The sequence below is a fragment of the Myotis nattereri genome (assembly GCF_964212035.1).
Source record: "Myotis nattereri genome assembly, chromosome: X".
Classification (NCBI taxonomy): domain Eukaryota; kingdom Metazoa; phylum Chordata; class Mammalia; order Chiroptera; family Vespertilionidae; genus Myotis; species Myotis nattereri.
In genome coordinates, this window is record NC_138078.1 from 81,514,940 (window position 1) to 81,528,595 (window position 13,656).

Below are 13,656 nucleotides of genomic sequence, written 5' to 3' on the forward strand. Positions count from 1 at the left end.
TAGGGAAAGTAAAAAGATCAGGTTTAATGTAGGATTTTGGGTGGAGAGGGATGAATAAGCAGAGCACAGAAATTTATAGGGCAGTGGAAATACTCTACTAGTACATGATACTATAATGATGAGTACATAGCATTATACATTTGTCTAAACCCAAGAGTGAACCTTAAGGTAAACTATGGACTCTTGGTAATCATATTGCACAGATGTGAGTTCATCTATATATATGAAAGCCAAGCGACCAGAACGAAGGAATGATCAGAATGACAGGAATTACTGGTAGCTATGACATGTACTGCAGTGGCCAACAGGCTCAATAGGGTCCCTGATTGCCCCCCCAACCTCCTATGGCCCCTCCCCCTGGCCAGCCCAGCCCCCCATCAGCCCTCCACCTTGATTGGGAACAGGGTCAGCTGGCCAACCACCCACAGCACCCCCACAGGTGTCCCAGCCCCCATTGGCCCCCATTGAGGCAGGGCGGCCAGACCCCACCCATGCACAAATTCGTGCACTGGGCCTCTAGTCAATAATAACAAGTGTACCACACTGATGATAGATATTAATAATGGGAGAGGATATGCATATGTGGGTGCAGATATATATGAGAAATTTCTGTGTCTTCCTCTCAGTTTTGCTATGAACATAAAGCTGCTCTAAAAAAACTAAAGTCAGTTATAGACTAAATGTTTGGGTCCCTCCAACATTTGTACGTGGGAATCCTAACTCCCAAATGTGATGGTCTTTGCGGATGATTAGGTCATGAAGGCAGAATCTTCATGAATGAGACTAGTGCTCTTATAAAAGGGATTCCTCAGAGCGCCTTAGTCCTTTCCACCATGTGAGGTTACAGTCAGAAGGCACTAGCTATGAATCAGGAAGAGGGCTTTCACCAGAGAACTAGACCATGCTGACACCTTGATCTTGGACTTCTCAGCTTCCAGAAAAATGAGAATTACATTTCTGCTTTCTATAAACTTCCCAGTCTGTGATATGCTATTAAAACAGCTCAAATAAATAAAGACAGTCATATTTAAAAAAGAACTCTTTTAAGTGCATTTTCCTAAACGATGGAAACCATTGTGAAAAGAAAATTCCTAATAATGTATTAATTTGACACTGTATGGAAAATCAACATTACTTAAAGATCATCTAAGCTGTTTCTGTTGGACAAAGAAGAGGGGAATAGGATGAAATAGGAGAATCTACTAAGGGAACTTGAAATATAATAAGAAGCCCACACAAATCAGACCTTTATCTCTGTCCAAAACCAAGTAAGCAAATCAAAGACTGTTAAGCATGAATGCAAATAATAAAATCTTGCGACAGTATTGGCCTTCATAAAAGCAGTGCTTCTTACTCTCACTAAACCATCTTGGAATCTTAACTGTCAGATTTTCACAACTTACAATAGTAATGTCTTTTTGTATTTATATGCTGTCTTAATCATTGCCTAATTCATTTACATAAGAAAATATCCTTGGTAAATTCTAGCTCATTTTACTTTAATTCACATTTTATAAAAATGTAGCACATTTTCATACTGCCAGTAATCTCAATTTTCAATTACTGATTCTATAAATACTATTTAAGAAAATATTTTATATCATCTATAGCATATATCAAAATAGATCATTCTTTTCAAATTATGATTTCAGAGAGGGATAAGGAGAGAAATGGAAACATCAAGGATGAGAGAGAATCATTTATTGGCTGCCTCCTGCACACCCCACACTGGGGGTTGAGCCCACAACCAGGGCATGTGCCCTGACTGGGAATCGAACTGTGACCTCCTGGTTCATAGGTCAATGCTCAACCACTGAGCCACACTGGTTGGGCTCAAAATATGTCATTCTTAATATTTTTTTTTTTACCAATTAGCATTAATTTTTTTATGAAAAGTATACTTAGTTAGCACCTACCATGTGTCAGGCTTGTAAGTGCTGAGGATTTATAACCGAGAAAAAGATAAAAAACAAACAAACAAAAAAATCTTCCCTCAATGGAGCTTACATGCTATTTATATTGTTCCTTAAATGTAATCAGAACTAAGAACATATATGTAATAACTTAATCAATAAAGAAATTTAAAAAAATGTAATCAGAACATATACAAAGGAGATTGTTTTGTTAATGAACTAAATAAACTGACAAACAAAACAGAAATTGAGGCTTAGATACATGGAACAAACTGACAGCTGACAGAGGGGATGGGGGCTGGATAAAATAAAGTGAAGGGATGAAGCCAAAACACACACACACGTATATGAAACACATACTAGTAGACACAGACAACATTGTGGTGATTGCCAGAGGAAAAGGGGGTTGGCAGTTGCTGGATGTGGGCAAAGAGATTTTGCTTGGGGTGATGGGTGCACAATGCAGTGTGCAGATGATGTTTTGAGTTGTACACTTTAAACTTGTGTGGTTTTGCAAACCAATATCACCCCAATAAATTAAATTTTTAAAAAAGGTAAAAAATATTCACTTATACCTTCATCCTCTTTTACAGACAAGAAGCAGCAGTCTGTAGCACTGCAGTAAAAGACATCTGGGAGTAGTTTGTCTATGCCATTAAATGATAGTATCTGACAGGATAGTATCAATGTAAAAATCCCCTTTTCATTGACTGAGTTCTGATGAAGGATGGTTCTAAAAAGGTCAGTCTTTGAGATCACCCTATGTAGTTATCAATAATTATTGAAGTCCTATTTGTTATTCGTGCTTAACCTGAAATTTTTCTCATTAACCCATGAGGGTAGATTATCAGAGTCAGGAGTGTTTTAAACATAGAGATAAATTAGTTTCCCTTTCTTTCATATCTCATCCAATTGTGCAGTTTAACATCCTTTTCTCTAGTATTATCTTTAATATTAATTCATCCACTTTATTTTTCTTACACATATTTTTCAGTTCAATTGTACATAGTATATATGGCAAACCATAATGATCACAGTGCATAGCTTGGTTTAAAACAACTATAATTAAAAGAGAATAAAATCCCCCAACCTATTCAAAGCTCACATTCACTATGGCAGGGTTGGGGGATGTCCAGCCACGGCCTGCAAAATCATTTGGTTTGGCCCTGCCAAATCTTTAGGGGTGATTTAATGAAATGTTTGACCAAAAATAGCAAGCCAATTTCTGAGTGGAAATTTTGTGTGGCCCGATAATCCTATCTAATAAAAGAGTAATATGCAAATTAACCATCACTCTGCAACAAAGATGGCGGCGCCCATAGAGGCTGGGCAGGAGGCTGGTGGCATCACCCTGGCAACATGAGCCCAGGAGGCAAGCACCCAGCAGGGCCAGCTGGGCAGTGGCAGCGGCGACCACGAGCAGGCAATCGGCCCACAGGCTGCATCCTGCAGGGCCTGCTAGGTGGTTGAGGCAGCGACCTGCGGGCAGGCAATCGGGGCCACAGGCAGCACCCAGCAGGGCCTGCTTGCCCATCCCGGTGGTGTGGAGCAGGTAGGCCCCACAGAGAGCTGAGAACCATGGGGAGTGGGACCAAGCTGTCAGTAGCACATTCCCTGAGGGCTCCCGAATTGAAGAGGGTGTAGGTCGGGCTGAGGGACCTCCCCTGCTCCACCCCCTCCCCCCATGCATGAATTTTGTGCACCCGGCCTCTAGTGATGTTATAAAAATCCAAATGGCCCTTTGCAGAAAAAAAGTTTCCCCACCCCTGGCTTGATAGCCTCTAACTGAGGAAACTTCAGCTCCAAGCTTACTTTAATTTCTCAGGGAAATCAAACTTCAGCTCAAGCTTACTTTGATTTCAGGTACCATCAGACCTATTCTTGTTTTTAACTTTCCAATACTGGAAGCATGAGTGACTTTGCTCTACTTCTGGTAAATGCTCCCAACTACCACTCCAAACCAACCTCTCAAAGATATTAAAAAGTTGCCGAAGCTGGTTTGGCTCAGTGGATAGAGCGTCGGCCTGCGGACTGAAAGGTCCCAGGTTCGATTCCGGTGAAGGGCATGTACCTTGGTTGCGGGCACATCCCCAGTGGGAGGTGTGCAGGAGGCAGCTGATCAATGTTTCTCTCTCATCGATGCTTCTAACTCTCTATCTCTCTCCCTTCCTCTCTGTAAAAGAATCAATTTAAAAAAAAATAAATAAAAAGAATAAAAAGTTAATTCCCACCAGCAGTGAACTTACTTGGAATGTAGACTGGTACAGTCACTATGGCAAACAGTCTTGAGATTCCTAAAAAAATTAATAACAGAGCTACCATATGACCCAGCAATTCTTCTCCTAGGTATATACCTGAAAAACTCAAAAACATGTATTCACAAAGATATATGCACCCCTTTGTTCATTGCAGCATTATTCACAGTGGCCAAGACATGGAAACAACCAAAGTATCCCATGATAGAGGACTGGATAAAGAAGATGTACTACATATGCACAATGGAATACTACTCAGCCATAAGAAAAAGATGAAATACTGCCATTTGTGACAAAATGGTGGGACTTGAAAATATTATGCTGTGAAATAAGTCAGGCAGAAAAAGAAGCCATGTGATTTCACTCATATATGGGTTATAAAACTGAAACTCAAGGACACAAATAGCAGTGTGGTAGTTACCAGAGGGAAGGAGGTGTGGGATGGAGGTAGAAGGAGGCCTAAAATATGGTGACAGGAGATGATTTGACTTTGGGTGGCCACACACTGTGCAATATACAGATCTTGTAACAGAAATCTATACTTGAAACCTATATGATCCTAGCAACCAATGTCATCCCAATAAATTTAATTAAAATATTAAAAAGTAGCCGAAACCGGTTTGGCTCAGTGGATAGAGCGTCGGCCTGCAGACTGAGGGGTCCCAGGTTCGATTCTGGTCAAGGGCATGTACCTTGGTTGCGGGCACATCCCCAGTGGGAGATGTGCAGGAGGCGGCTGATCGATGTTTCTCTCCCATCGATGTTTCTAACTCTCTATCTCTCTCCTTTCCTCTCTGTAAAAAATCAACAAAATATATTTAAAAAATATTAAAAAGTAAATAAATATTTTTTAAACCTTACAGGTTCACATCTCAATACAGAGGTATTAATTCAGGTCATTCATCAAGTTTATTAGCTTTGGGATCTTGGGTTAGTCATTCAACTACCAATTCTTTTTTTCTTTTCTTTTTCAGAGGTGATTTCTCAGGCAGCTTAACTTAAAGCTAAATTTTAGTTCACTAAAGTAAAACTTGCATGTTCCAGAAGACAATGTGTTTTTTAAAAACACTGAGACTATTCTTTTAATAACTGCAGTTGCATTTCTCAATTTTTAAAATATTTTCACATAGTGAACTAAAATTTAGCTTTAAGTTACACTGTATGATAAAGGTATTCTTTTTTTTGTATATTGTCTATTGTTGATAGTATTGCATATGTCTCCTGTTTACCCTCCCTTTACTCCCCTCCACCCAGCCCCTACCCACCCCCAGGTCTTCACCACCCTATTGCCTCTGTCCATGGGCTATGCATATAGGTATATTAGTTTTTTGGCTTATCTCTTTTTGTCCCCCTACCCCCACATCAAAGTCTGTCAGTTTGTTCCATGCCTCCATGATTTGGGTCTTATTTTGTTGGTCAATTCATTTTGTTCATTAGATTCCACAAATAAGTGAAATCATGTGATATGTATCTTTCTCAGATTGGCTTATTTCACTGAACATAATATTATCCAGGTCCATCCATGCTGCCCCAAAGGGTAAGAAATCACTTTTTTACAGCTGCATAGTATTCCATTGTGTAAATGTCCCACGGCTTTTTTATCCATTCTTCTACTGATGGGCACTTGGGTTGTTTCCAAATCTTAGCTATTGTAAATAACGCTGCTATGAAAATAGGGGTGCATATATTCTTTGTGATTGGGGTTTCAGGGTTTTTAGAATATATTCCTAAAAGTGAGATTGCTGGGTCAAATGGAAATTCCATTTTTAATTTTTTGAGGAAACTCCATACTGTTTTCCACAGTGGCTGCAGCAGTCTGCATTCCCACCAGCAGAGAACTAGCGTTCCCCTTTCTATGCATCCTCTCCAGTACTCCTTTGTTGATTTTTTCATGATAGCCAGAGCCCAGCCTGGGGAGTGCCTGAGGCTCTTTGGTGAGGAGAGCATGAACTGCCTGCTTCCAAGGCTCCCTCAAGATTGTACTCTCACTCATACACATATCCACAGACTTGCGCACATCCATACACTCGTACTCTCACTCATTTACTCACACTCTCTCCCTCATTCCAGACCTGCTGGCTGCCATGTCCAAATGCCCCAAAGGATTCTTATTAAAATTTATTTTTATTGTTTAAAGTAATATAGATGTCCCCTCTTCCTTCCCCTTGATCCCCTCCTCCCTTCTCCCATCTCATCCGCAGGCCTTCATCCCACCATTGTATTTGCCCATGGGTTATGCATGTAAGTCTTCTGGTTGATCTCTTCCCTCCCCACCCCACCCTGCCTTTCCTCTGGGAATTCTCAGTCTGTTGCATGCTTCCATGCATCTGGGTCTATTTTGTTTGTCAGATTATTTTGTTCATTAGATTCCACATATTAGTGAGATAATGTGATACTTATCTTTCTCTTACTGGCTTATTTCACTTAGCATAATACTCTGCAGGTCTCTTCATGCTGTCTCAAAGATTAGGAGATCCCTTTTTACAGCTTAATAGTATCCTGTTGCGTAAATGTACCATAGCTTTTTTTTATCCATTCATCTACTGATGGGCTCTTGTGCTGTTTCCAAATTCTTAGGATATATGCCTAGAAGTGGGATCACTGACAGTTTGATTTTTAATTTTTTGATGAAACTACACACTGTTTTCAATAGTGGCTGCACCAATCTACATTCCCACCAGCAGTGTCCTAGGATTTATTTTACCCCAAGTCCTCTCCAGCACTTGTCATTGGTTGATGTGTTGATGGTAGCCATTTTGACTTTATGAGGTAATACCTCATTGTTGTTTAATTTGTATCTCTCTGATGATTAGTGACTTTGAGCATTTTTTTCATATGTCTCTTGGCCATCTGTATGTCAACTTTGGAGAAGTGTCTATTCAGGTCTTCTGCCCAATTTTTAATTGGATTGCTTGTCTTATTTTGTTGAGTTGTACGAGTAATACATATATTTTGGAAATTACCCCTTATCAGATGTATCATTGGAAAATATGTTCTCCTATACAGTGGGTCCCCTTTTCATTATGATAATGTTTTCTTTTGATGTGCAGAAGCTTTTTATTTTTATGTAGTCCCATTTGTTCCTTTGATTCTCTTACCCCAGAAGATGTATCTGTGAAAATGCTACTACATGAGATGTCTTATATTTTGCTGCCTACATTTTCTTCTAGGGTTTTTATGTTTCATGACTTACATTAAATCTTTTATCCATAAAGGACTTAAACATAAGATGGGAAACCATAAAAGTACTAGAGGAACACACAGGCAGCAAAATCTCAGACATATGCCAAAGCAATTTCTTCACTGATACTGCTCGTAGGGCAATGGACACTAAAGAGAAAATAAACAAATGGGACTACATCAAAATAAAAAAGCTTTTTCACAGCAAAAGGAACCATCAACAAAACAACAAGAAAGCCCACTGTATGGGAGAACATATTTGCCAATGTGATCACCGATAAGGGTTTAATCTCCAACATTTATAGGGAACTCATACAACTTAACAAAAGGAAGATAAACAACCAAATCAAAAAATGGGCAACGAACCTAAATAGATACTTTTTGAAATAAGACAGAAGAAAGGCCAAAAGATATATGAAAACATTCTCAATGTATTCTATGATGTATTATAGAATTGTACACTTGAAACCTGTATAATTTTATTAAATAATATCACCCTAATAATTTCAATATTTTAACATAAAATTAATAAAATGATTACTGAATAAAAAATTAAGCAACTTATAATTCATTTGAATATTTATGAAGTTGCTAATCTCAAAATGGCTGTTAAAATGTCTTCTAACAGGAACTAATAACTTTTGAAGTACAAGAAGTCTGTTTATAAAATCACTCTCTAAGTGGTATGAAGCCAGAAGAACATCTTTTCTTTCCTCCCTATGTAATTTGAAATACACAGAGCATTTTTTTATTTTATCGCAGAGTACTCTGTTACTTCTCCACAATCTAAAAGGTCTTTCCAACAAAGTGCTTTTTTGAGATTACCCTTTCATGGAAAGGTTATTTTTCACTACAGTACAATACCTAATTACGTATAGTACATTGCTCTCATTGTGTTTGAACAATAGTTTGGAGACTTCTAATGACTCATGTATTGCATTCAAGTGTTCCAGCATTTAGCAGCCACACTCCTTAATGTCAGCATAACTCTGACACTTTTATTTTAATGAGTGAGACTGCAGATATTCAATATAACTTATTTTATACAGTTTTTAGTCATTGTATTGGAGGGGATCATTTCTGCTCTAGCTGCTCTGTCAAGATATTTCACACATAATGATGTCACTGTTTTATGCCTGTAACTAGATTCATCTTTATTATAAGAATATTATTTAAAAACTAGACTACAATTACTAAGTGAGTTCTAGAGAAAATGTGTGTTTTCTAAGAGCTAAAAGAAATGCAGTCACATTTACTTCTTTCTTTTCTAGAGGAAACAAATGGAGTGGTTGAAGTGTTTGCATTTGCACATTTTATTTGGTTCTGTCCATAAGGAGCAATGGGAATATTCAACTCACGTCCTGAAATATATGGTAAACACCAAATATTCTGAAACAAAACATAAATTTTGAGTTCTATTATGGGAACATCACACTAAGGTGCACAGTAAGTACAACAAAACTATCCTTCTGAGATCTTTAGAGGTTTTTTTTATCACAGTATATAATTGATGCCATAGTCACACATTTTTAGATATATAAATTGACAGATATAGGGTGTTTGGAAAAACAACTACAGAAGGAGAACATTACTTTATTCAGTTGGAAATATGTTCACATTTATAAGTTGCAAATTTTATCTTCCATTAGCATAAAACAGTATCAACCCATTGCTTCAAAAGCAGTTCTAGGTGTCAAAGTGATCAAGAATATTATAATATCTATGTATGGTTTCAGGTGGGTACTGGAAATATCAAGGGACACTTTGTAAAGTATACAATTATCTAACCACTATTCCGTACATCTAAAACTAATATAAAATAATATTGAATGAAGAAAATATATGCTATCCTTTTCATTAAATAAAAAAAGTACAGCTCCCCAAGAAAGACAATGCCAGAGTTCTATTGGATTTACACTTTCAGCTCTCAGTCCAAGGTTTCATAGGGATAGACTGACCATTGGTCCTCATATTCTAATAAACAATATACTATATCACAAAAAGTAAATTTTAATAAAAAATCTTATGAAACTTCGTACTCTTAGAACAACCTCACCTAAGTTTCAATTAGCAAAAGTAGTGTGGTGATTACAGTGAACAATACTGTATTGAATACTTGAAATTTACTAAGAAAATAGATCTTATATTGCTTTTTCAACATACATAAAAAAGAATATGGTAACCATGTGGAAGTGTCAGATATATTAATTTAGCTCGATCGTGGTTGTCATTTCACAACATATATGTATCAAAATGTTAAAACATAAATTGTGCACCTTAAATATATGCACTGTTTCTATAGTAAATAATAAAGCTTTATGTTAAAACTAGAGGCCTGTTGCACAAAAAGATTCGTGCAGTAGGCCTTCCCTTCCCCTGGCTGCCGGCACCGGTTTTCCTCCGGCACCCGGGACCCAGGCTTTTGCTCCAGCTGGAGCTGCCTTCAGTCTTCACTGCTCCGGTTGGAGCTGCCTTCATTCAGTCTTCACTCCGCTGCTTCATGCCTACGTATGCAAATTAACTGCCATCTTTGTTGGTGGTTAATTTGCATATCTTGCTGATTAGCCAACGGGAGGCATAGCGAAGGTACAGTCAATTACCACGTTTGTCTATTATTAGATAGGACGGTCTTTTTCATTTGTTCAAACATTTGTTGAGCCCTTTTTATATGCCAGGTATGGTGCATAACAATAATTAAGACAAAGTCCCTCAAGGAACTCACAGTCTAATGGTAAACTATTGAGTAAACTGAGGCACAGTGGTAAATGACTTACTGAGTGAGGTAAAATTAGCCAGGTACTTGGAAATGGGGGACTAGAGCTGGAAAGAGGCCAGGGTACAACTAACACATCATAAGTAAATGCCTTTGCTTGAAGAGCAAGGGTACATACAGAAGCATATCATAAAATTTCCTGGTGAAAAGGTTAAAATAGTTTCCAATTGTCACCTTGATTGAAGTCATGTCATACAATCAATTAAACTACTATCTGATGGCATTTCTACACTTGTCCTTAAAGGCTTTGGGCATGTCAATGGTCTTCTCAGACCACTAAGTGTAGGGAGTTTGAAATCCAATTTTAGCACTGGGAATCATACTGAAGTTCTTCAATTAAAACCAATAACTTTTGCTGTAGGCAGTTTTGCTCAGGGGATAGAGCATCGGCCTGCAGACCTAAGAGTCCTGGGTTTGATTCCATTCAAGGGCATGTACCTTGGTTGCAGGCTCCTCCCATGCTTGAGCCCTGGTCAAGGCTCATGCAGGAGGCAACCAATCAATGTATTTCTTTCACATCGACGTTTCTCTCTGTCTTTCCCTCCCTTGCGTGAAGATTAACAATAAAAACAAACAAAGAACCCAATAACTTTAAATGTATAGCATACTTACGATATTTCTACATGTAGAAGTTTGGAAAAACTTTCCTCTAACCCTCATTCAGAGGATTCTGGTAAGTTATAGATACCACAAAAATTAGAGAAATTGTATGTTATTTTCTATATATACATTATTTTGGCTGTACAATGGTGAAAAGCTTCACTTAGACATACTTCAGAAGTAATCTAAATATTATACACATATATACAAAGACATCATACTTAGATGCCTATGTACCCCCATCCAATGTACAACAGCTAATTGCAGACATGAACCCATGTAAGGCGATTTACTTTTTATAAGGACACATGATCTTTGAAGGAAAGGACAGAGCCCATGAAGAACTGTCCATTTTAGGCCTGACCATCTGTTTTAGTGATACTCTGTGATGAAGTTGTTTCAGTAGGCAGGGTGTCTAATTTACTGACAAAAAGCCGGGAATAAATATGAAAAGAGTTCTTTTCTAATGTGGAAATCATAATTATCCAGTAATATAAGTAGTGAACTACTCAAAAACATACTGGCCTTAATGCTGCTGCTGATTGAGAATGAGGGAACTTTTGAGAATAAAACTTAATGTATATTTCATCCATACAGGATGTTCGAAAAACACTCAATGCAGGAATTTCAAAAGCTATCACTTGCTCACTTCAAGCAATTATTCACTTTTCTGTGGAGGATTTTCTTCTTTATCAGGGTTTTCTGAGTGTTTGCTTTTAGATAATGAGATTCCTACACCTTCAGACACCTTATTACTTGCGTGATCCTGTTTCACTTCAAACAAATAGACATCAATGGGCCCTCTGGTGCTCCGTATACCTACCTGACAGAGTCTTCTCTGGTATCTCGAACATCCAGTCTGATTTCTGCTGGAGCTTTAGCTACAATAACCATCTGTTCATGGAATGCTTGAATGTTCTGAATATCTTGATATGTCACATATGCTAGTCCTTCATTCTCCTTGCCATCTATTAACTCAAACAACTGCTGATCACAATCCTTAATTAACTCATCCAGAGCATCTTCCATTGCTGATATGCCAAAAAGTTCCTCCTGCAGTTTCTTCTATTGGGGCAATGCTTAAAATTGGTGATATAAAATCTTATCCATCTAATATGGTTCTTAGATATTTTTCCAACCAGGTCAGTGCCACTTAAGATATTGCTGATGTCATATAATCTTTGTTTTGTTACCCCCAGTTTTGTTGAAATCTTGATTAAGTCAACAATATCCCCAGAAGAATTTCTGACAAGATCCATAAATTTTCTCGTTATAAGAAATAGTGATAAATCGAAATGAGATCTCTTCCATTTTGGAGCTTTTCTCATGTGCACAGCTTGTACATTATCTTCTAAACCAATGCTTATTTTTTTATGGCAGCGGGTCCTCCACCTTGGTGCGGTCCTGGCGCTGGGGGTGCATCTGCTCCTCTGTCTGGTCCTCGAGCTGGCTGGGCAGATTCTGTGCTGCCAGCTGCTAACTCATGATGCCCAGCCAGCTGCCCCTTGCCCTCGCACCCTGTGAGCTCTAGCACCTTCTGCTGGTTGGGTCAGAGGCTACCCACAATGCGCTGGTTCCAGAGGCAAGCATGTAGAGGGCTTGTGGCCTTCTCAGAGATGTATCTGGGTAGGACAATCTGCGGACATATGGACGAATGCACCACTGTCCAGGTCCTGGTCCTGAGAATTATAAAGTAGACTAGAGAAGATCAGGGAGACTCACGATTTTCAGGACTCCATGCTCATCATGCAGCTAACCGACCACCTCCCCACTAAGCCATTTTTAAAAATGTTGTAAGAGAAAAGGAATATGATGTCAGGGTACCCTGCATGCTTAATAAATGAATGTATCACAAGATAACAATACGCTGTTTATTTATTTATTTATTTATTTATTTATTTATTTATTGCTTTTTCATTAGAGATATACTGCATCAACTAAGAGAACCAATATAAAAAAGTGTTAGTAATGATACTATATAGTGATTAATTTTAAGGAAAAATGTAAGGGTGAAAAATGGTGAATATTATTTTAGCAGATATTTCACAACACAAAATATTATGTGTACACAAAAAAAGTTAATAGCTGGAGTCTTGTTCTATTCTTTATTTTTTTTGGTAAAAGACTTCTCTTTACAAGTGATTAGTATACCTCATTATTAAGAACTATATTGAATATAGTTGTAGCTATTATGATTAGAGCATTTAAATTTCACTTTACCTTTAATTACAAATCTAGTTGTTAATATAGGAAACTTAAAGCATATATAGAACATGTTCAATTTATACTCCCTTGGTGTTTAATTGTACTTCGAGTCCTTCTTGAATTCAATACTATCAAACATGATGAAGATTTAATGTGGTTTGGAAGCACTGTCACAACATGAGATTCTTTAATGTCTCTCTTCTCAAATTCTAATTATTAGTATTTCTATATTTTCTGTACACATTATACTTTCCCCTCCCATCTTAGAGAAAACATTTTTATTTCTAAAGCCTTAGATTCCTTTTTCTTTCTTTCCCTCACCTCAGATTTTTTTCTTTCTTTATTTTTAATCTCTCACTTGGCACCAAACCTTTTCCTTCATTATAAAAACAAATTCAAGATGTCCCCATTCATAAAAAAAAGTCCTTAAATCCTGATACTTCCTTCAAGCTGAAATGCCTTTTTTAAATTCCCTTCACTTCAAAATTCTTAAAAGAATGGTCTATCTATACTTCCAAAACCTCATTACTCAAATCATTTTGTAAATCCTTCCCATGACACTCAAACTAACGCATACTATTTTACTCAAAGGGCACTAGCTAAAAAAACCAATATCTGTTTCTTATTCTTCATCTTAGTTGTCTTTGACATTTGACTTATTTAACTTAACTTGATTCCTTCCTGGGTGCTGCAATTCCATACTCTCTCCTAGCTCTCCTCTTCCTCCTCT

The 13,656-nt window shown here is 37.7% G+C and overlaps 1 pseudogene across 1 annotated transcript; it reads right to left on the reverse strand.

Moving 5' to 3' along the window:
* Positions 1-11,379: 11,379 nt before the first annotated feature.
* On the reverse strand, positions 11,380-12,094 carry LOC308535963 (transcription factor E2F6-like; annotated as a pseudogene). The gene has a single exon. The product of its transcript is annotated as a transcription factor E2F6-like (transcript).
* Between the last annotated feature and the right edge of the window lie 1,562 nt (positions 12,095-13,656).